General features: G+C 41.9%; 1 protein-coding gene across 3 annotated transcripts in view; it reads right to left on the reverse strand.

The window, feature by feature from the left end:
- Window positions 1-19,639, reverse strand: part of sema5a (sema domain, seven thrombospondin repeats (type 1 and type 1-like), transmembrane domain (TM) and short cytoplasmic domain, (semaphorin) 5A) — a 116,675-nt gene extending 97,036 nt beyond the window's left edge. Inside the window, exon 1 of one of the 3 annotated variants that reach the window (XR_001960688.2) lies at window positions 19,050-19,639. The gene's annotated coding sequence lies outside the window, so the exon portion shown is untranslated. The remainder of the gene's footprint in view (window positions 1-19,049) is intronic. The other 2 variants (XM_051066587.1, XM_018674026.2) reach the window with 2 other exon arrangements.
- Window positions 19,640-20,876: the final 1,237 nt, after the last annotated feature.

Genomic DNA, 20,876 nt, shown 5'->3' on the forward strand with positions numbered 1-20,876 from the left:
TAATATTAATAGATGGGGAGATGTCCAGCATTACAGAGCTGCATCGTGAAGTCTGTGTAATGAGTTTTTCACTTGACGGTCATAACTGTCCCTTATGATATCCAACAAAATGGTGATAATGTCAATCAAACACATTCTCTTCATCACGGTCTCTACAGAGTGCCACACAAACTCTGCTTGGTGGCTTAAGCTCACATCTCTTATTAAGTTTTTTTTTGGTTGAAAATAGCGTACTAACCTTAATGCTGTCCTCTACTGTGCAGCATGAATATTCACCACTCACAATCTATTTATAAAACACTGCAGCTGATAGCTAGCTGAAGGCATTATCAACCCCTAGTTTCCCCCTGAACTCATTTAAGTCAACACAACTGTGTTACTGTAGGGTAAAGGCTTAAGATCACATCACGTAAGACCCCATCATTATCTCACCCACATCAATAGATGTCATTATCTACATGCTTAGGACCAAAGGTTTAATGACCAGGTTGTCCTTCACCATGTGCTCATTAACCACTGTGACAAAGCCTTTTGTGCAGGTAGATTTCCTCGGTAAATGCCAGTTGGAAGGTCATGAGAAGAAGTGAATTAGAGCACAAGTTGACAACATGCCAGGGAAGAAAAGCTGGTTAAATGAGGGCTTTTCCCTCATATAAGGAAATGCTCGTGGTGATATAAGTTGTAGTAGCGAACGTTAACCAAACTAAATGATAACTGCTAACATCGGTGTAGCTGTCAAATTTAAATTTGTCTTTGTAGCATTCATACAGGAAGCCATAAAATTCAGATTGTATGACGCAGTTTCATAGCAGCATTGAGGGGGGGGCTGATGCATTTGAGAAGCACTTGGTAGACAAGGACAGGAGGGGGGACATCAAACTTCTGAGGGAAATTTAAAAAAAACTAAGACTCGCACAGATTTTCTTCGGGTGTCATTATTGATGTTGATCCCTCGGCGCGTCACGCTACACTCTTACTAATCATGTCTCACTGTAATGTTTCCACACTGTCTCTCTCTCCCTGATCAATGACACTCTGCCCTCCTTCAAAAGCATGAAACTTCAGACAGAAAGCGTGAACGGCACAGTTAATCCACTCCACCAGTGTACTGCTAAATCATCAACATGCCACAATAGATGGACAGAGGGGCGAGAGGAATGTAAAGTAGGGAAAAAATTAAATCACAGGCACATGGACCATACACAGGTAAGTAAAGACACACACACACACACACACACACACATACAAGAGGGTTTGAGCAATTGTCTTTAGGCCTGATTCATGGGATCAATATTTGCCCAGATCCTGACCATACTAAACAGATCAAGTATCAGCTAGAAATGACAACTCCACATTACAGTAAATACAGTTTCAGCAAATCCTCTCTTCCTGAATGTGCTTTACAATACATGCATTTTAATATGAAAGTAATGGTAAGTCTTCACTGTGAAAGCAGAAGTGCTGACAATGCTATCTGGCAGAGCTAATGGAACAAATAATTGATTTTGTATTGTTTGTCTAAAAGTAGAATTTCATTTTGTCATAAAGTCATTTTGAAAGTAAATACAAGTGAAAACTTTGACCCGCAGGTGGCGCTACAGGAAATTTAGACAGGTTAGTTTTGGTTTATGAAGAGAAGGAAGAAGGCCATACATGGCTGTGCACAGGTGAATTGGTTCAATGAAGAAGCATGTGATTAAGATAAACAATGCATTTTCACATATTTTGCCAGATGTTGAATGCAGCATCAATTTAGTACTGTTTGGAAGGTCTACAGCACCAGTAATCCCACAGCATAAAGTGCATGTGTTATGTATACTAGACGAGGTGAAGGTGATGGTGTGCCTGCCCTCAGGTCAGGCTGTTGTAAATATTTATCCAAGGTTGATCCATTACAACAACATCATCTCACTGCAAGTGTGTTTCATGCAGTGAGGATACAGATTTTAGATTTGTGAAGAAGAGAGGACTGGTATCACAGGCACTGCAATCGATACTTGGAGAGAACATTTTGGATTTGTGCAAACCTTTTCAAAATTATGTATTCTGTTTCTATCAAAACAATTCAAGGCCACTAACTCATGTTTTTTACTTAGAAGTTATTTCCAGTTATAAGTCATATTTCACCAGCACAGAAAAGTGCTACGTACAAAATTTTAACATTTGTATTGAGACACTATCATTATTAGATCTGAGAAGATTAGTCGATTAATCCAGTAGCTGACAGACGGAAAATAACTGCTATTTTGATTAATGATTAGTGATGTGAATCATTGCTTTTTCAAAAACACTTTATGATAATGGAGATTTGCTCATTTTCTTTGTCTTATATTGATGTAAATTGAATTTCTTTGAGTCTTTTCACTGGTAGTCAGACAAACCAAGCAATCTTAAGATGTCAGCCTTGGGCTTAAAGAAACTGTTATTGGAATATTTTCACTATTTTCTGACAACAGACCAAACACCTTAGGGATTAAATAAGGAAATGGATGGCAGATTGTATTGTAGCATCACCAGGAAACTGACAGCTACAACCTATTTGCCTAAACTGGTCTAATACTTAACAGCAAAATTTAAATAAACTTTGAAAACAAATATTAGCGCCTGTGGTACTGCCAATTGTTTTAGTAATTTAGGATATTAATAACTAAATGTCACCATATAAAGCCGACCCATGGTGACTTTAAGAAATATAAAAATGCATTTACTGACATTGTAAAATGCTTTTGTACAATAAGCACACACACATACACACATACACACATGCCACATAGTCTTCAAAACAACAATGCTTTTTTCAGCTTATGTCATAACTGCCTTGTAGTGGACAACACAGCCTTTTAAGACCCTTTACGACAAACATTTGTGAATATATAAGGACATCACAATCAGGCATCTAATTGCCAGTCTTTGGGGTTCAGTGCCACTGTGCCCCCAAAACACTGACAACACAAACCAAGTTTCCTCTAATTGACCTAAATGAGCCATGAAATAAAATAGAAATCACTTTGATAATGTGTCATCACTTCCCTCAAAAAAACTCAGAGAGCGACAGGGATTAAAGGGCTACAAAGAGCGAGAATGCACATCCTGTCTGTCTGCCTGTGAGCCCGAAAAAATCAGACCGTGTGAGATCACAGACGCTATCTGTTGGGACAAATCACATATCAAACAGACGATGCAGTGTATCTTTAACATTTTTTCGTCTGGGTAAAACTATAAAGATAGAATTATCAAAAACCCATCCCCTCTTTTGCTAGGAGGCGGGTCGATGGTCTATAATTGTTATAAGAATGCATGTGTCAGCAGGTACACTGTAGGAGAGCAGGTGTGTGTATGTGTGTGTGTGTGTGTGTGTGTGTGTAAATGCACAGAGCGGCTTCAGGCTTCATGTTGGTGTTTAATGAGTTTTGTGGGGGGAAACTCCAAGGTTTCCGGCACAAAAGTGAGGAGCTGTAGTCTCTATTTGCGGCAGTATTAACTCTCTGAGCCTTCATAGCTGCAGGCTCCTCCACTAACTTGATAAGGCAGGTATGGGCCAGGTGCTTTGTGTCCTCCCTTCCCTGAAATGAAGGCTCAATACAAGGACAAACTGACACAAACGCACACATTACAGCGCAAACATACACTGGCAATCTTTGTCTTTCTTTATACTTTTCTCCTTTTGAATTTTTCTCTCCTTTTTTTCTCTCTTTTAATACATACATGCTTTTACAACCCCTCCCAGAGTGCCACCCAGTAGCAAAAACAATACCATCTAATCAGCAGCAACAGCTACATCAACTTCCCCCTGACAGATGAAGACGCACATGGGCTGGTATGGCATGTGTCTATAGCTGTGACAAGTCTAATTTAAGCTCACAGCTAAATATACAGCTCGGTGCAATGCTGCCCCTCTGAACCATGCAGTTTCACGACGCCTTTGATGGCACAACATCAAAGCTGAATATCATCACTTTTAACTCTATATATTAATTCACATTCTATGTTTAGGTTCTGTCTCAAATTACTGCAGAGATGAAATAAAAAAAAGGGAAAAAGTTCACTTGCCCTCACGATGCATATTCATGCAGCACACACACATTACAGCACCTAAGATCCACACAAGACACTGAGCTCTACGGATTTTGGTCGACTGACCTAAATTTCCCCAAAATTATGGCACATATTAATTTGGAAATACCTTCCTGTGTCATTATGATAACAATTACAGGCTGTGGTACTGATTAATACCCCCTCACCACTCTAAATCCCCAGGAGTCAGTCGCAAGAATAGTGGGCGCATATAATGTGTGGTCTCCACCGTTGTTGACGCACCAGCCCTGGGGTCTATCTGGGCTTGATTGTAGGCCAAAAACAGATGTTCCTGTCTGCATGTGTTTTTGTGTGTATGTGCACATGGCTTCTTCACCACCTTAAAATGTGTGTGTGTACAGCTGTCTACCTGACCCAAATGTATCTATTACTGCTGAAATGCCTCTTTGTTAGTGTGAGTGTATCTGACCCACTTGTATCAGTTTATGTTTACTTGCATGTTCCTCTGCGAGTTTACATCTGCGCTTCCTTATATTTATTTTTGTGTTACATTTGAACACTTCTAGGTGTGTTGTTAACAGATGTTTATCTCATCCTATTTATTCCTCAATGTGTAGAGATGGCATGTGCATATTTGTGATTCTTATGCAAGCAAATTACTCTTGCTTTTATAAGCCTGAAGAAAGAGAGTGTGCACGTTTTGTAGAGTTGAATTGAACAGAGTTAAATATCTGCAACAATTTTCATCACAGATTAATCATAAAGTATTGCTGTAGGCTGTAGGAATTCATAATGGACATTTCTCACTATTCTCTGACAGACTAGAAATAATCAGAACTTGAATTAATACTGAAAATAATCATTATTTACAGTGCTAGTATTTTGCAAGTCATATTTTTAGGTACTTTTACATGTACTGTGTTACTGACATATGAATCTGTACATAATAATGCTTCTCCAGGCTCTACAATGCAATTCAACATAAATGGATGAGACAATGACAATGGACAGCATTAAGTGCCTTGAACTATAGAGAAATTGATTTTCTTATTTCTTATATAGATCACTTGGGACACATTGTTATCATTTGGTAGGTGTGTGTGTCAGCTCCTCTGCAACCCACGGCTACCCATAACACCCTTCTCTGTGTAGGTAGGTACACAAAGACATTTATGCTTATCTGTGCAGAAGCATAATTCCCTCTTTCATAGGGTCTTAGGATCATTTGGATTTGACCAAATCATTGGTCTGTATTGTGTTCAACTAGTCAAGTTTGTTTTAAGGTGACAACTTCCCAAATCAAGTCATTATAATTGTACTTTTTATATAAGAGTTTAATTGGGCTTTTCATTTTTAATATAACTGGATAGTAACAAAACCCTCCTTACAATGTCAACATTAGCGGCAGATTAGCAGCAGTTTAGCATTATTCAGCACAAATCTGCTTATTTCTGATTACCCTCATATAATTCTGTAATCTCTACCATATTCCTAATTTTAAGAAAGTCTATTTTCTGAGACACAGTACAGAACCTAAATGTGTTTTATACAATAATATATTTGAACAATACAGTGACACTTTGATTCTGCTAGGTTTGTGTTGTTAAATTGAGTAAATAAGTTCCACTTTAACTACCAAAGAAGCTTTAGTTAGTGTTGAACAGCGCAGGGACATAATGCTTGTGTGTCTTGGGACACAGTGAACAGTACCTGCTCCTCCTCTCTTAGCTCCATCACCTCTCTTTATTTTTCTCTCAGTCTCCTCATCTTGTCCTGTATCTCTCCCCTTCGCAAAGCTGAGCTCTGATTGATTCAATCTTTTGAGTTTCGTCTGCGTCAGTGAAGAAAGTAAACAGAGGGTCAAATGATATTTACAGGTAAATGTTACCTGCCTCCACTGAAATAATCTTGCAATGAAAATAAAAGCAGAGGTAGCTTATTTTGACTTTATGCAAAGTGAAATGAAACAAATGCCTTTCAACGGTTGAAAGGCATTTGTTTTTGCTACCTAGTTAATCTTAGCTAGCTGGCGAACTAATTAATTAGTGAAACTAAGCGGCATCACGATGGACGACAGCTGTTAAAGGTAGCGTAACCACACAGGAGGATGAATTAGACTGAACTACAGTCTGGTAGTAAAGTTCTCTAGTTACCTGTGTCATGCCTCAATGGATTCAGCTTCCTGTCCATTTTGTCGACATATTCAAACAACCACGTGCTGAGCAAAGATTTTATAGTAACGACAAGATAGCTCACTCCACTACGTCGTTGTCTACGCAAATGATCAGACGGGAAAGTCGGTGATGTTGTGCCACGTGGGGGACGGCATCCCTCCTCATACCTCCTCATATCGCCTACTGGTTGTATTGTTCAGGTGTGTGCGGTCAGTGGACAAAGTCATAGTAAATTTAAATGTGTGCGTGCGTGACGGGGTCTTATAACTACACTGTGATTTATGCTCCAGCTGAACACTGCAGCGAATTTGCCTTGATGCCTGCATATATTATATATTTGCTGCGTATATTATTTTTCTTCAAGGGAGCATATGGTAGAATGTATATATGTGCGCATGTCCCTATGAGCATACATATGAGTGAATGTATTTCTGTGTCTGCCAATGGATTCCTGGAGGCTCCAGGCAGCTCGGCTGTCTGGGAAAGTCTGAAACATGACGAAGTAATGGTTTCAGTCTCACACTGACCTGCTCTTCAAAACGTAAAGAGAGGAGCAAAAGAGTGGAGAGGGAGAGGAGGCGAGAAAGTCGTTTAGGGTCACTTGAGGTATATTACTGGAGAGGGCCTGCCATAATGAGAGGAGTAGGGGAACAAAGAATGGAGAAGATGCAGGACAGGATGAGGAGTAGAGGTTGGATGAGATGAAATTAGGGTATGGCGCAAGGATAGAGGGGGTTGGAGAGGGGTGGTTAAAGAGGTTAGGCAGGAACAAAAGGAGCAGTGAGTGGGGAGGAGAATGGAGAGGATTAATAGAAGATGGGTTTAGATGGAAAGAAAGAAAAGGAGCGAGTTTAGAGGCGAGAGGCAAGAAGGGTTGGAAAGTGTGGCTTTGCTACGAAACGCTGGATTTCCATAAATAACACACACCACATGCCATAAAAGTAGCAATTCCTCACATCTCTCCGGTCCAGTCCAGTCCAGTATGTCATGTGTCAGGAGAGCGGTCCCACAGAGGTAATTGAATCAGGACATGAAAACAACAGGGGAGTAGGTGCAGGGGTGAGGGTGGTCAGGCACAGCTGGAAAAGCAACAGTTCCCCTCTCTTTTAAACTAAAAGGAAAGGAAACACCAGGGGAAACAGCGGTATTCAGAGTATCTGGGACTGCGGTGTCCAGAGAGCTGACTCTACATGGCCTTTCACAGGAGCCGCAGCTCCAGGTGGAACACAGTGCAGGTCTGTTTAACATCCAATTCTACTCCAATTCCCCCTGTCTTTTAGTCTCTTAGACCACCTCTACCCCATATGTCTCTGTTTCCACAAACACACCATGTTTTTTTTTTTTTCGTTTTGTTTTATGTAAACTGCAATCATATGACTATAATCATCCATCATAGTATGAAATGATGGCAGAATGGCTGAAAATTGATTCAAGCTTACCCCCTGACATGGCAAGACAGCCTGAAATAAACCAGCTTGCACAAAACTACCTACAACAACCCAGCTGCTTTTACAAGGTAGAACATGTTGCGGGGGGAGAAGAGGCCAAAACTGGTTGAGAGGCAGCTTAAAGCGCTCTGTTTGTGGTGTATTTTTATCCAGGCTTATCGAGCAAAAACTACTGTTATTGTAAAGAGGAAATTGCCTGTTAAAATTTCCCTTCTGCTACCTCATTCCTCAAACTGGAGAAAACCTGGGCGCGACGGTTCACTTTGGGAGCAGGGTGTAAATAAACATAAACAATACAAGGTGTAAATGAGCCTAACAGGAGAGAGAGGGAGGAAAAAAGTGACTTAGTCGTGTCTACAACTGGGCCAGACTGTTAATGTCTGCACTTTTTCTAGACGGGACCCCCTGGCTGCCTCATACAATTATGTTATTCTTCTGGGGCTGTGAGTGTGGGTGTCTGCATTGTGAGACTGTGTCTGGAGGTGATAAAACAGCAGAAAGCACATAAATAATGACTTAATGATCCCCTCCACCCTTAGTTATAATGATGACGACGGAGTTTTCCAGCCCAGGACGCTGGTGGGGGAGACAGACGGGGGAGTCCACATGTGGCCTCCAGGTGTGCTAAACTCCAACTTTTGTTACCTCTTAACCTCCCAGCTCGCCAAGTGTGTGTCCACTCTTACTTTGTCCATCTTTTATCATCCCACTATTGCTGTGCATCCATCTGTAAATGTATTCTTTCCCGTGTGAACATTCATCTTGTTGAAATTGTGGAGATATGTATCTAATGCGTGCGAAAGCTGCCTGTTCTCAGGAGAATGACACAGCTGGATGAACTTCATTAATCTCCCCGTCAAGTTGCATTCCCGTCTATACAGAGTGTATCAAAGGGGCTATGTGTGGAGGTGCGTGTGTTAGAAAAAGAGTGAGAAACAGGTAATTTCTGAGTGACACACTGTGTGGGACCAGACGCTGAATCAGACGTGTGGCTAAATTATAGTCCACCCGCTGTGGGCAGAAATAACAGTATGATCTGTGTAATTGTTTCTTTAGGTACCACTGCTTTACAACAATAGCTGTAAATCATGTGACTGTGCACTGCAATTAACATCCTTCACCTCCTTCACAGTAATCAGGCTCTGCAGCTAGATGTGGATGTAGATTATTTGTGTAATAAATATTTTAGCCTTTTCTGCTGGAGGTATTTCCTAATTATTTGGCAACACCTCACTGGCTCCTGCAGCCTCTGAAAGGCATCATTTTGACGCAGGAGTTCATCGATTCTGATTGCAAGAGAGGGGGAAAAGAGAACTAAGAAGCGCTAAAGAGTGTGAATCAGAGACGAAATAAAGTGACTGCAATCTGCCAATTACTATAATTGCATCAGTTAAAACTGATGAAGCCCAGATACACGAGAGGGTGAGAAATCACACAGGGAGCACGCACGTGTGCACATATGCAATTAACAAAAAAACACATTTTTAAAGGCAGGCAAGAGGAAACATATATTTGGAGTGAGAGAGTGTTAATTATAATACATGGGGCTCAGATTGGGGGGAGGGAGGGAGTCAGCGTGGGTGTGCAGAGCTCCGCTGATGACAATGGCAGGTTACAGTGGGTCTCATTGTGTGCAGAGAGACCTGCCACTGCCTGTGGGTGTTTTGGACTGAAATGGCTTCAAGAAGCCAAAAACCGCTGTTGTTTCACACCCGTTAACACACAACACTGACTTTAAAACCAAGGGTTGCTGGTGTCCTTGGGTAAGTTACTGCATCCCATCCCTGCACTATGACCTCCTATATCAGGAGGAGGGCGAGTGAAAAGGATTATTTGCCTCTGGGGATGAATAAAGTTTTCTATTAATATTATGGTTTTCAGTGCGGGGTGAGGAGGAGGTTTGCAGCTGTAATGTTCTTAAGGGAAAGGAGAAAAAAACATCCCCCTTTCTCTAAAAACAATTCAAAATAGTTTGTAGATCTCCAGCTACTAATGTCAGGGTTTTGTAACAGCAGCAGAGGCATTTAAAGGGGGGGGCTCAACAATCTTTACTCGCACAATTACCTCCCAAATATCAGCTTCTTGATCTCTAGCAACAGTTTCTTCTCTGCATTATGTGATACAACTCCTTCTTGCCTGCTTTTCTAAAGTCAATAAAAAAGACGTCAACCCTGCAGGAAAGAATCCCCTTTTGCCCTTAACTGTTGCAGAGAAGGGAGAACTTTTCTACCCAGAGAGCCTTAGGGGAGCAGCACGGAGCACAAAATAGATCAGGATGATACTGGGCCCTTGCTTCAGAGGGGCAGAGGTCTATTTTTAATGACAACAAGAGCACCGCTACAAAGAGTTACAGTATGGCAAGTCCAGAGGAAATTTATCCTCTGCGTAGGAGTTCCCTCCCTCACTGTTCTGCAACAGCTTAAGTCAAAGACAACTGCAAAGGTTTCCTGCAACAAAATCAATTTTTTCCTCCATTTACAATGATTTGACTGAGATGATCTTGGCTTATCCTCATTAAGGAAAATGATCATTTCTTTTCTTAGTCCCTGGCTTTCACGACAAGCTGTGAAAGAGCATGCGTTTTCGTGCATCTGCTAACCTTTCTCACACAGATACATGTACAGTATATCTATTTAAAAGGGCAGCAAAGGAGGGCACAGTCAGGGTTAGGGGTCATGTCTGGTCAAGCTGAGGTCAGCCAGCAGGAGCAGACTCATCTCTGAGAAAGTGAAATTGGAGCCTTATCTTTCAGCTACTCGGCGTCACCCTGCTGACCTCCGGGGGCCTGATACATGAACCTGAGAATGTGCGAAATAAACAGCAGAACTATTAAAACTCTTCATATTTATATGCAGGGATATTTTTGCTACCGCCCCGACTCACTCTGGTTTGCTTATTCTTAGAGATTTATTTGTTGATTTCATCTTGTCTATCTGGCCGCCTCTTTCTCTGTCAAATTTCGCTCTGCATTTTACGATGCTGCAGGGATTAACACTCGTCTCTTCTGTTAAGACAACACAACAGCGTACGGCACACCACCTCAAACTGTTGCCCTGGGTACGCTGGGATGTGTGTGTTTTTAGGCGCTTTGGTGTTTATTTGTATTTTCTTCTTTTCTATGCAAGAGCAAGGAGGAGAAGGGAAAAACACATTACATCTCAGAGAATCTTTAAGCAATCCACATCAGTCCCAACAGGGCAGCGCAGAGGAAGGAGCGCAGGCAGCAAGTCAGCACAACTCCTGAACGTAACTCACTTCTCGGGGGAATTCAGCAACACAATAGAGCCACAGCAGGAGAATAGAAACATTCTCTTGTTTCATGAACAGCATAATCAGACCACTGTATTAACCAACCAACACTGTTTTTGAAAAAAAAAAAAAGACACTCCTGGCAATACCTCTAGAATTACTTCACTGTCTTTTGCAGCAACTGATATCCTTATCGCTGAAGTCCAGTACCTGGCTAGACTATTAATAGACTTAATGTTCCATAACAAAATATCCCTGGAAACCAAACTCCCACTCTTGTACAATAGTATTCAACTCCAAATGACCACTTCACAGAGGTTAAAAAATAATCAAAGTCAAGCCAGCTTAGCAGATTGTAAATGTGTAGTCAACAAAATAAGGTGTTCACTGCTGGCAGACAGCCAGGCAGCCAAGTTTCTGACTGAGAGCTTATTCCTTCTTGATGGTTTATTCAGGGAAGAATGAAGTGTTATTCAGAAGAAATAATAAGTGGTTTGTTGTTCACTGCTGCTGGTTTTACATCAGACCACACATCCTCTGTGTGGTTTCATCTTCAGAACTGAGGCAGCATTGTATCTACAACCGGGGTAGACTACACATTCGCGTTCATGCTCTACGGGCAGACCACTAAAGGCTGTGACTCATGAGAGACTCATGTCTGGAGTGTGTGTGTAGTGACTGCAGACATTTTCGGAAAACAGATGCAGTAGGTGTGTGTGTGCAGGGAGCAGTCTGACATTAAGACCTGAAGACTGTGTTTTCTTACTTGCTTCTTGCTTATTACTCTGCCTTTCTTTCAAGGGCATAGGTTTGGTTTCAGACACAATGAAGTCAGAGGTCCCTCAGTGAAATGCTATGTAAATTGCTGCATTATTAATGTGCCAACCTTATTTAAAATCATGTTTAGTTCCTAGGGAGAAATCTGATGCTTTACAATAACTGACGCTGTATGTCCACCTTTGCTCCTCTTGATTGATGTTCAGTTCGACTGAATTTAAATTAAACATTTTCTTTTACATGAAAAACATGCAGAGAAGGTGCCAGCGTTTTTCTTTTTTTTTCCAGCCCTGAGTAGTGTCTGCACTGCAGTCTTCCTCTCAGGCTGCAAAAAGCCCCAATAACAGCTAAATGTCCTACAGGACTACAAGGGAAATACTTGCTCTTTTAGAAAAAAAGTTCTTGTGATGGATTTATTATTATTCATTACATTATTAGTGTGTGTAAGTTGCATTTTAGTGAGTAGCTGGTCAAAAGGTAGGTAGCTTATATTCTTTTTTATACAGTGAGGTAGTTAAGTCCAGTGGACCTCAACCAAGGGGTCATGTGCCCCCACAAGATAAAGCTGTGAAATATTGTATAGTGCAAACTCTTTTGGTCTAAAGCAGCTATTTAAATTAAATATTGTGAGAAGTTTAGAGTTGAAATGTCACTCTCTCAACTGCAATGTGAGAGAAAGAGAGACTAGACACTGATTTTCTTGAAAGTTGTCACAAGCCGAAAAAGTTGGGAACCATTTGTGTAATCTATAATAATGCATTCTATTTTTAAAGCCCATCACATTTTTTTAATGAAAAATCCTAATGTACACATTTATCTATGCTTATAAAGTAACATTAAAAAGAAAAAGTAGAGTAAGGTACAAGTACTTCAAAATTGCACAGGTACAGCACTTGAGTAAATACACTTTCCACCATTTTATATAGCCTGAGAGACGATACCCAGGGCATCACGTCCCCAACTCACCCACTGCCTCTCATAAGTGTTATTTGTTTGGAGTGCAAAGTGAAGTTTGAAGGCAGTTCAGGTGAGCATATTGACATTTTTGGATTTAAGTGGCGTCAACATTTGAATGTTAAAGTAAGAGGACACTGAACGGAGAGATTTTTGTGAGTAAGTAAAACTGAAACTGCAAAAGCGAGGAGTTTTTGAGGGAGACATCCCTTTCATCGCCTTTCCTTCCTTTCCTCTTCTGTTGTCTTGTTTTCCTCTGTCAGATCTTCCTTCTCCCTCTGTATCGTTCTCCTGTCTTTCCTCGCCTTGCTCCCTGCGCCTGCTTTCCTCTTTCTTGTCTTGTCCCGTCCTGTCCTGCCTGTCTCCCTGTCCTTCCCTCTCTGAGGACCTCTATCAGTGACAGACGAATCCAGCAGACAGATGCATCCGGGGACCGACTAGACCGCTTGTATATTTAACAATTTTGCTCAAACTCACTCAGCCTGTCTGTCTGCTTGTCAACTCTATCTCTTTATAATTCTTCCTCTTTTTTTTCTCTCTTTTGCCCTTTCTCTTTCTATTCAAAAACCAGGCACCTCCCTTCTTTGTCTGGGAAACTTTAGTTCTTATCTTTTCACCTCTATCTGCACTGTCCAATCTCTCTCTCTCTCTTCATATCTCTCCTTTAATCTCCCTCTGTATCTCTCTTTCGTTCCCATTTTTCCTGCTTGGCCGAACTACAAGTAGTGGGCCACTTTATCTTTTAGATGCTATCGCAAACTTTCACATAAGGTCGGATAAAAAGAATATAGCACGCTCTGTAATTTGGTTTTCTCATTCATCTGCTGAGGGAAGCATCGTCTTGCAACTTGAATATTTTTTTTCGAGGATATTGCTCTGATTACTCCTTCATAATGATTTCAAAGTAGAGATAAATGTTTTCATTTGCTAGAGATTAAAGGATTTTCTGTATTTATATCCTTTCACTGATCAAATTAGAGCTTCTCTGGTTGTTTGCGGGGCTGCGATAGATGAAGCTCAGATAGTCCCAAACACATCACATCAAAAGAGCTTCTTATCGTATAATGATATGCTCTATAAAGATAAGGCGCAGGGTTTGCGTCCCATGAGGAGTAAAAAAACTCAAATCCCGCGAAAGACTTGAGCTACATCACCTCCTCCTGCTGATATGAAAAACATGTGGCAAACACAACGTCACACGACACACAAATAAATAAAGCACATACCCATGCACTTGCTTTAGTAATAAGTGCAGGCTGCTAATTTAGCCGTGACTATACATAGAGAAGAGCGTCAAAGTCTCACAGGAGGCAGTCCAGTTTTGCTTTCACCTCAGAAGTACAAGCTGCAGCCTGAAAAGAAGAAGCTCCTATAAAAGAGAAATATACGAGCTGAGCGCTGCTATCAAATGATCCTCTCATTCATGCTTCACAGTCATTCATCTTCCAGAGAAATACAGCTGGGTGACAGCACAGAGACGGGAAAAAAGTATGCGTTACTCCCTGTGTGTGTGTATGTGTGCATCTCTGTGTGTGTTTTGGTGACAACTCATGACTCATTTCACCCTTCGAATGGCCCTGTGGCACTCAATCAGTCAATAAACAAAGACCAGCAAAGCCTCTTCACTCCTTCTTCCTCGATCTCTCATTTTAAAATCCTCTTTTCACCTCTTTTCCCCTGACTCATTACACCTCAACGCACTCTCTCTCTCCCCACTGCCGTCTTCTTCTCCTCCCCTCAATTGCTCGCTCTCGCTACATCCCCACACCCATACAAGTGCAAAAGAGAAAAGTACAAGAAACTCCAAACTTAAATAAGTTTACAATAATCGCTTCTCCTGTTGTCACAGAAGTTTGGATCCATCTCTGTTTAACCTTTCAAACATCCTCTTGGCTTGATCCCCAGTGAAAAAGAGGCTTTGGGGATTATTTAATCGTGACCCAAATAGAGTCTCCCTCTTCTTCCCGTGCTGGAATTGTGGTTAAAAGACAGATTCCTCTGCTATTTGAGTGGGGTTTGAGGTTGTAGTGGAGAGAGGGACAGAGCTAATGTAGTGTAACAGTGCTGGCGAGTGAGTGGCTGGTTTAGCAGTGCTAATTCCCTCTGACGTGCGGACATGAAACTAGATGTATCACTCAAACCACAGACATTCGTTCTTGGATCCAGGCAGCAGAAATAATAGAGCATCCAGGATCACATATCGCTTGCCTGTGCCGCACTGTGAACTCAAATTATTTCCTACACCTGCCCCTGTGCTGTTTCTGCTGTTTAGCATGCAGTGTGAAATTACCACAGCTTCCTGTGCCTGTTTTACAAGGATCTGTCCCACAAGAGAGCTGATGTGTGTGTGTGTGTGTTTTTCTACACAAGCACTTTTTACCACTTCATTTCCAGGTTTTCACTAATCAGTCCTCACTTTGAGTGCGCACTGTGCTTTCATTTTACCCCTGTGTACCCTTATTGTATAGAATTCTTAACATAAAGTAAAGTCACACTGTGTTTTTGAAATAATGGCATCACGCCTGTTTAATTTTTCAGAGCTGACCTTGGCAGGTAAGGGATGTGACTCCGCTCTGTATGGCAGCACGTAGCCATCATGCAGACTTTTTTGTGAGGATAAACAACAGATGCTACGGGGTTACATTGTGCATCCCACTTGATAGCTTCCTCACGATGTCTATGGCAACCGTCATGACACTTTGGCCTTTAAAGAAGACAAGTGGCATGGGTGATAAACTTTCATTTTGCCAACATTTTCTTTCCCTTTGTGATGGACGGGCACTCAAATCCCCTGCAGCAAACCTTGAAGTAGCCATAGCAACATCGCACCATCTCACTAAATGAGAGAGAATAGTGAGTAAAGAATAGGAAGAACTATTTACCTTCACCCTGGCAACTTTCTCTGTTATGTAGGGATAGGTCAGAAATGTATCTAAAATGTTGTTATGGTGGTAAATAAGCACAAAGCCCCAAAAAGCGAAAAAAAGGAATCCAAATATTTTGAATCGGTGTCTTCTAACATGTGGGATGCTTCTCTGGAACTACTACAGTCTTAAAATCAGAAGTGGCAGGAGGAACAGGGGAAGGATGTGATAATGGCAAAGTGGTTGTGATGTATAAATAGCCTGTGGTAGTGAGAGGACAAAGCACAGCAGGGAAGTACAACAAACCACTTCAGCTATTGTTTGAGTCTCCGAAGTTTACTTGCATAAGAGCAATAAATCATCCACTGAGGAGAATTTGTACAATCAGGGCTTCCATGCAATTCACAGCCAATAAAGCCAGATCTTTTGTGAGGCAGTGTGTACAGGGACAAACTATCCAAAAGCCCCATCTTGCTGGTGTCAGATAAATAAGTAACCAAAGGGCCTTAAAGAGCACAGAGGGGCCAGAGGGTAATGGCTGTTTAGTTTACATGTGCATGATAATGCCTTTCGCTTTCGCTCCCAACAGGGCTCGACCCCCGAGGGGATGCCGAATCACAAAGGTCGGCGACAATGGGCTTGTCATTCAATCGGTCTCCATAGCGACCACACAGCCTGCCGAGGCCACTAGGGTCATTTTCATCATGGAATTCTCCTGGCTGGGTCTAATTGCTGTGTTTGTGCTGGTGTTCTCTGTCAGTGCTCGGGCAAATTCCCAACACAGTGCAAATATCAATCACGCTAATCATATGCTGCTCTTCACTCAGCGCTGGAATGTGTTGCTGGTTTCCATGTTATGAGCTCATCTGGATCTGCTGCTCATCTCTATAATGACTCCACCGGACGGGAGTGGAAGTGTTAATGTGCTTTAGGGCTGTAAATACCAATTATTCCAATTATTGATTAATCTGCTGGTTATTTTCTCAATTAATCAGTTATTTTTATTGTCTACAAAGTGTCAGATAAAAGATAACATGAAAAATGCAAATCACATTTTCCCAGAACCCAAGCTGGCATATTCAGTTTTCTTACTTTATGCAACCAACAGTCCAAAACCCAAAGATAGTAAATCTGAGAAGACAGAACGTGTGAACCTGGTATTTTGCTTAAAAATTAATTTTACGATTAATCACTTATCAAAATTATGCCAGTTAATGAACTGATTCATAAATTAGTCTATAAATGTTGGAAACTAATCCATTTCAGTTTCACAGAGCACAAGGTGATGCCTTTAAATGTCTTGTTTTGTATGACTAAGAGTCCAAAATCCAAACATGTTCACTTTATGGTGAAATTATACTTTACAAAACAATATTATACAATATGATATGACGCAAGACAAGACAAGATAATAAACAATATGATGCAATACGATGCGATATGATGCGATACGATGCGATGCAATGCGATGCGATACGATGCAATACAATGCGATACGATAACCAGCCAGTCATTGCACTTTTAATGTTGTTTTTTCTCCATGGAGTGTTTCTCTAGCACTTCAGCTGCAATATAAATTATCATTTTTTGCCAAAAGGCAACATGTCACATGGTTTCTTCTTGATTTTGCACTTTCCCACCATCCCTCTCACTCTCATTTTAGCATTTCTTTCTCATCTCTTTTTCTCTTTTTTTCCTGGGGGATTTTGGCATCCGACATCCAATAAAGGCCCGGACACTGCGAGTCTAAAGTGATTCCACCATCTGGATGAGGGGCACTTTTTTTCCATTGGTAAGCACAGTGTGACAGGACGGTCGAGCCACAGCATCCTCATGGGTCTGAGGCCATACGATCAGAGAAAGCTGAACTGTGTTTATCAGAACGACGGCTTTCAAGTCCCAGAAGCCAGCATGACCAAAACAACCACAGACCTGTGTGAATACCAATGGAATGGAAAAGAGTTTGCTTCCTGCTTTACACCCTGGACACAACATCTGAGTAAAAATTTGCATGTTTTCTAAAAAAGATGCATGCCCCAGGCTTGAAGAGGAAAAAAACTGTGAATAAGTGACTTAGTTAACAATTATGTTTGGTTAATCGTGCACTTATAGGCGTGATCAAGATTGGAGATAAGCGTTCACCCAAACGTGCTGCAGGGATGGTTAGATCCAAGGACAGAGCCGCAAGCTAACTGAATTCATGCTGCACCTGAACCACATATATTATCTCCTTCCCAAAACCAATCATGTTTTCACCTGCAGCAGAAGTAGAGCTTTTACCACTGTCCTTTTCACTTGTGTAATCTTCTTGAACCTCCTCACCGACAAATAGTACACTGTCAGAGTGACTATAGCTAAAGCGAAATGTCACCTTATGTTTAATATTATAATTTGATGAGCGTAATAAAAGTTCAAATGAAGCTTTTATTCAAATAACTAACACAAAACCATGGGTAAAAACTTTCAAGGACTCAGCTCTGGCTCTACTATTGTATGGGCAGCCTGAAGTTTGACATGTTTGACTGAAGGGTCCGAAAACCTCCATTAGTAATGTGCAGAATAATAGAAGCTTAGCACATCTATTTACTTCCATTAAATGTAAAACTCTGTTACTACTGTATACAATCCAGGTGTCACATACAGGGCATGTACTCTATTCATATCCTTTGTAGACTTAACTCTGACATGAGTTTCACCTGAGTAAATGGAATGAAAATCTTAGGTTTAAAACATAATGCAGGGTTTAGACAGAAAGAAACACCTTAATAGCCACACACAGAAGCAGGGACAATAGCTCTACAGCCTTTTGTAAAACACAGCTTTGTTAGAAAACAGATATGAAAAAGCACAGGGGGGAAAAAAGACCAAAGCTAACCAGAAAACATCTGAATGTGAAAAAGCCCCAATTTGCATTTGGGCTGTCAAGGCACTGAGTGATTTTCAGGACTGGTGCACAGACATTTTCTGGACTATTTTCCTTTTTTTTTTATTAAAAAAAAACAGAGCCAGTGATATTTCGGGCTTCTCTGTCTTGCTGCAGTGAATACAGAGGATTTGTGCTTCTGAGGCTGCTGGCTATGACAGCAGATCTTAATCAGTTGTCATGAGATATTGAAAGAGGACAGAGAAGCCAAACAGCGCTGTGATTTTGTTGAATATAAAGATTTGATGAGAGCTCTACTCAAGACGGGGACCTGGTGAAAGGCTGCACTCTGCCAGCACCACCAAGTGGTCAGAAACGGCAAAGCAAAATGCAAAACTTCTAAAAACTGATTATTTACGCGGTGGGGTTTTGGATTTGTGGGTTAGTGTATGTTGCCTGCAAGATGCTGGCACGCTCCCATTCTGTAAGATGCTTTTAACGTCTTTAGACAGGGGATGTGACTGCACAGTATGGCACATGACAAGCAAGAGAAGTCACTGGTTTGTTTTCGGGAGAAACAAATACCTTGCGTTTGGATACGCACGGGCTGCAGAAGCCTGAGACACATCTTAATAAGCAAAGAAAAGCCAGTGCACAACCCATAATAAAATACGTTTCGTCTTACCAAGTGAGGTGCCCAACTCCCGTTCATCTAGCAGGGAGCGAAGCTGTGTGTCTTGTCCCGGTGAGAAGAGTAGTAGGAGGGGAAACACAAAATAAAGATGAGCTGAAGATGAAATATCCTCAGTTCTGCTGTGTCTCTTGCCAGAAATCGACCTCGGTAAAACTCCTTCTCCCTTTGCAGAGATTCCTCTGCGCTTCTCTCTCTCTCTCTCTTTCTCTCGTTCCCTCCGGAGCCCCCGTGTGCTATTTCTGCCCCCACAGAGGAGCGCTCTGTGCCCGGTGGCTCCTCGGCGCACGGTTTGTAATCGGACACCCGCACTGTCGCGCTGCGCCACAGACAATATGCCTCCGCTCTTTCGAGTGGGGAGGTGCGAAAAAAAAGCAGCGGCACCGAAAAACAACAACAACAAAAACACACAAAACTTTCCCTCAACTAAAACAGTCAGTGCTCGTGCACTGAAAAAAAGGCCAAGAGGAGTGGAGGTGGCTGATGTGTCCAATGCCGCTCTCAGTCACAGCTGCGCATCTCACGAGCAGGGTTTTTGATGAGCTGGAGGAGTGCGCCCCCACTTCGCGCGTCCACACTCCTCTAGCGGCGCGGGGGGAGAGAGACGTACGTGGCAGCGGCGCACAGCTGTCCTGCAGGTGGATGGGAGGAACACAGCCACACTGACCGCTGTACAGCTACAAGTGGGATGATTGAGATTTGGAGAGTTTAACCTCAGGGAAATATGGTGCTCTACAGATTCCAGCGGCAATTTTTTAAATGTCACCTACAAAATATCTGCTCTCTGTAACAGATCTAAGGACACTTCAGCAGAGAGGCTGCTTACTAAAAGTGGGGCTTGAACTCTAGTCATGCATATGTGCAACCACTGCGACCCAGCTGCTCAAAAATGTGGATGAAGTGAACTGAGAGCAAGTAGTTTTAAATGAGAAAACAGACATTTAAAAGAATCTTCACTCTACCAGTCAGCTGTACTCTGTGCAGCAAACAGATCTCTTTAGAAAGAAAGCATGTGTCATGTCTAATATGAGTGTGTGTGTGAGAGAGAAAGAGTGACAGCGTTGTGTTTCTGAGCCTTTGTGCATTTTAACAGTGACATACCCAGTTCAATTACCTATTTATCCCCCAGTGAATGAACGCAGCCTCTCTCAAGCTCCAAAAGCCCGAGCAGAGCCGTACACAGCTTTAGGGGGGACCACGACACAAAAAAAGTGTGTCTGTCTTTCTTTTTGACAGACACGGAGCGGAGTCAACAACAGCCTGTTAATACGCCTCTTCGTTAAAAGGGAACGTGCCTCAGCTCCCGTGCATATACCCGCACATCTAAATTCAAATCAGGTAATTTTCATAAAAATGTCGCTACCCACGATGGGGGAGAAGTAAAGCTGAGATTTACATTTCAAGTGGCCTCCGCGCAACTCTGGGAAATGCGTGGGTAACCTTTTTTTTTCTCCCTTCTCTCGGTGCGCACAGGGAGCAGATCTGTTTTCTTAAATGATCAGAACAGATTGGTTGGAGATATGCCAAAGGTGGCGACAGTACTTGACAAATAGGATGATGAGGAAACAAAAAGAAACAACAGACTTAAGTGGTGATACAATAAACTAAGTGGAACTGTTCTTCCTCTGAAAGTGCAGCGACCTGCAGAACCTATCCTCCTTGCTTCAGGAGTCTAAGACTCTCTTTTACTCTGCATGGTTTGCTCTCCTATACAATAGATGTTTTACTCGCTCAAGGCCAAAAAGCATAACCTGCTCAGAGCTCCAGTGACACTACAGAGAGGGGGGGGCTCTGCTGTATGAGCTGCGCCGCACGTTTCAT

This window comes from Lates calcarifer, linkage group LG24, assembly GCF_001640805.2.
Source record: "Lates calcarifer isolate ASB-BC8 linkage group LG24, TLL_Latcal_v3, whole genome shotgun sequence".
Lineage (NCBI taxonomy): Eukaryota > Metazoa > Chordata > Actinopteri > Centropomidae > Lates > Lates calcarifer.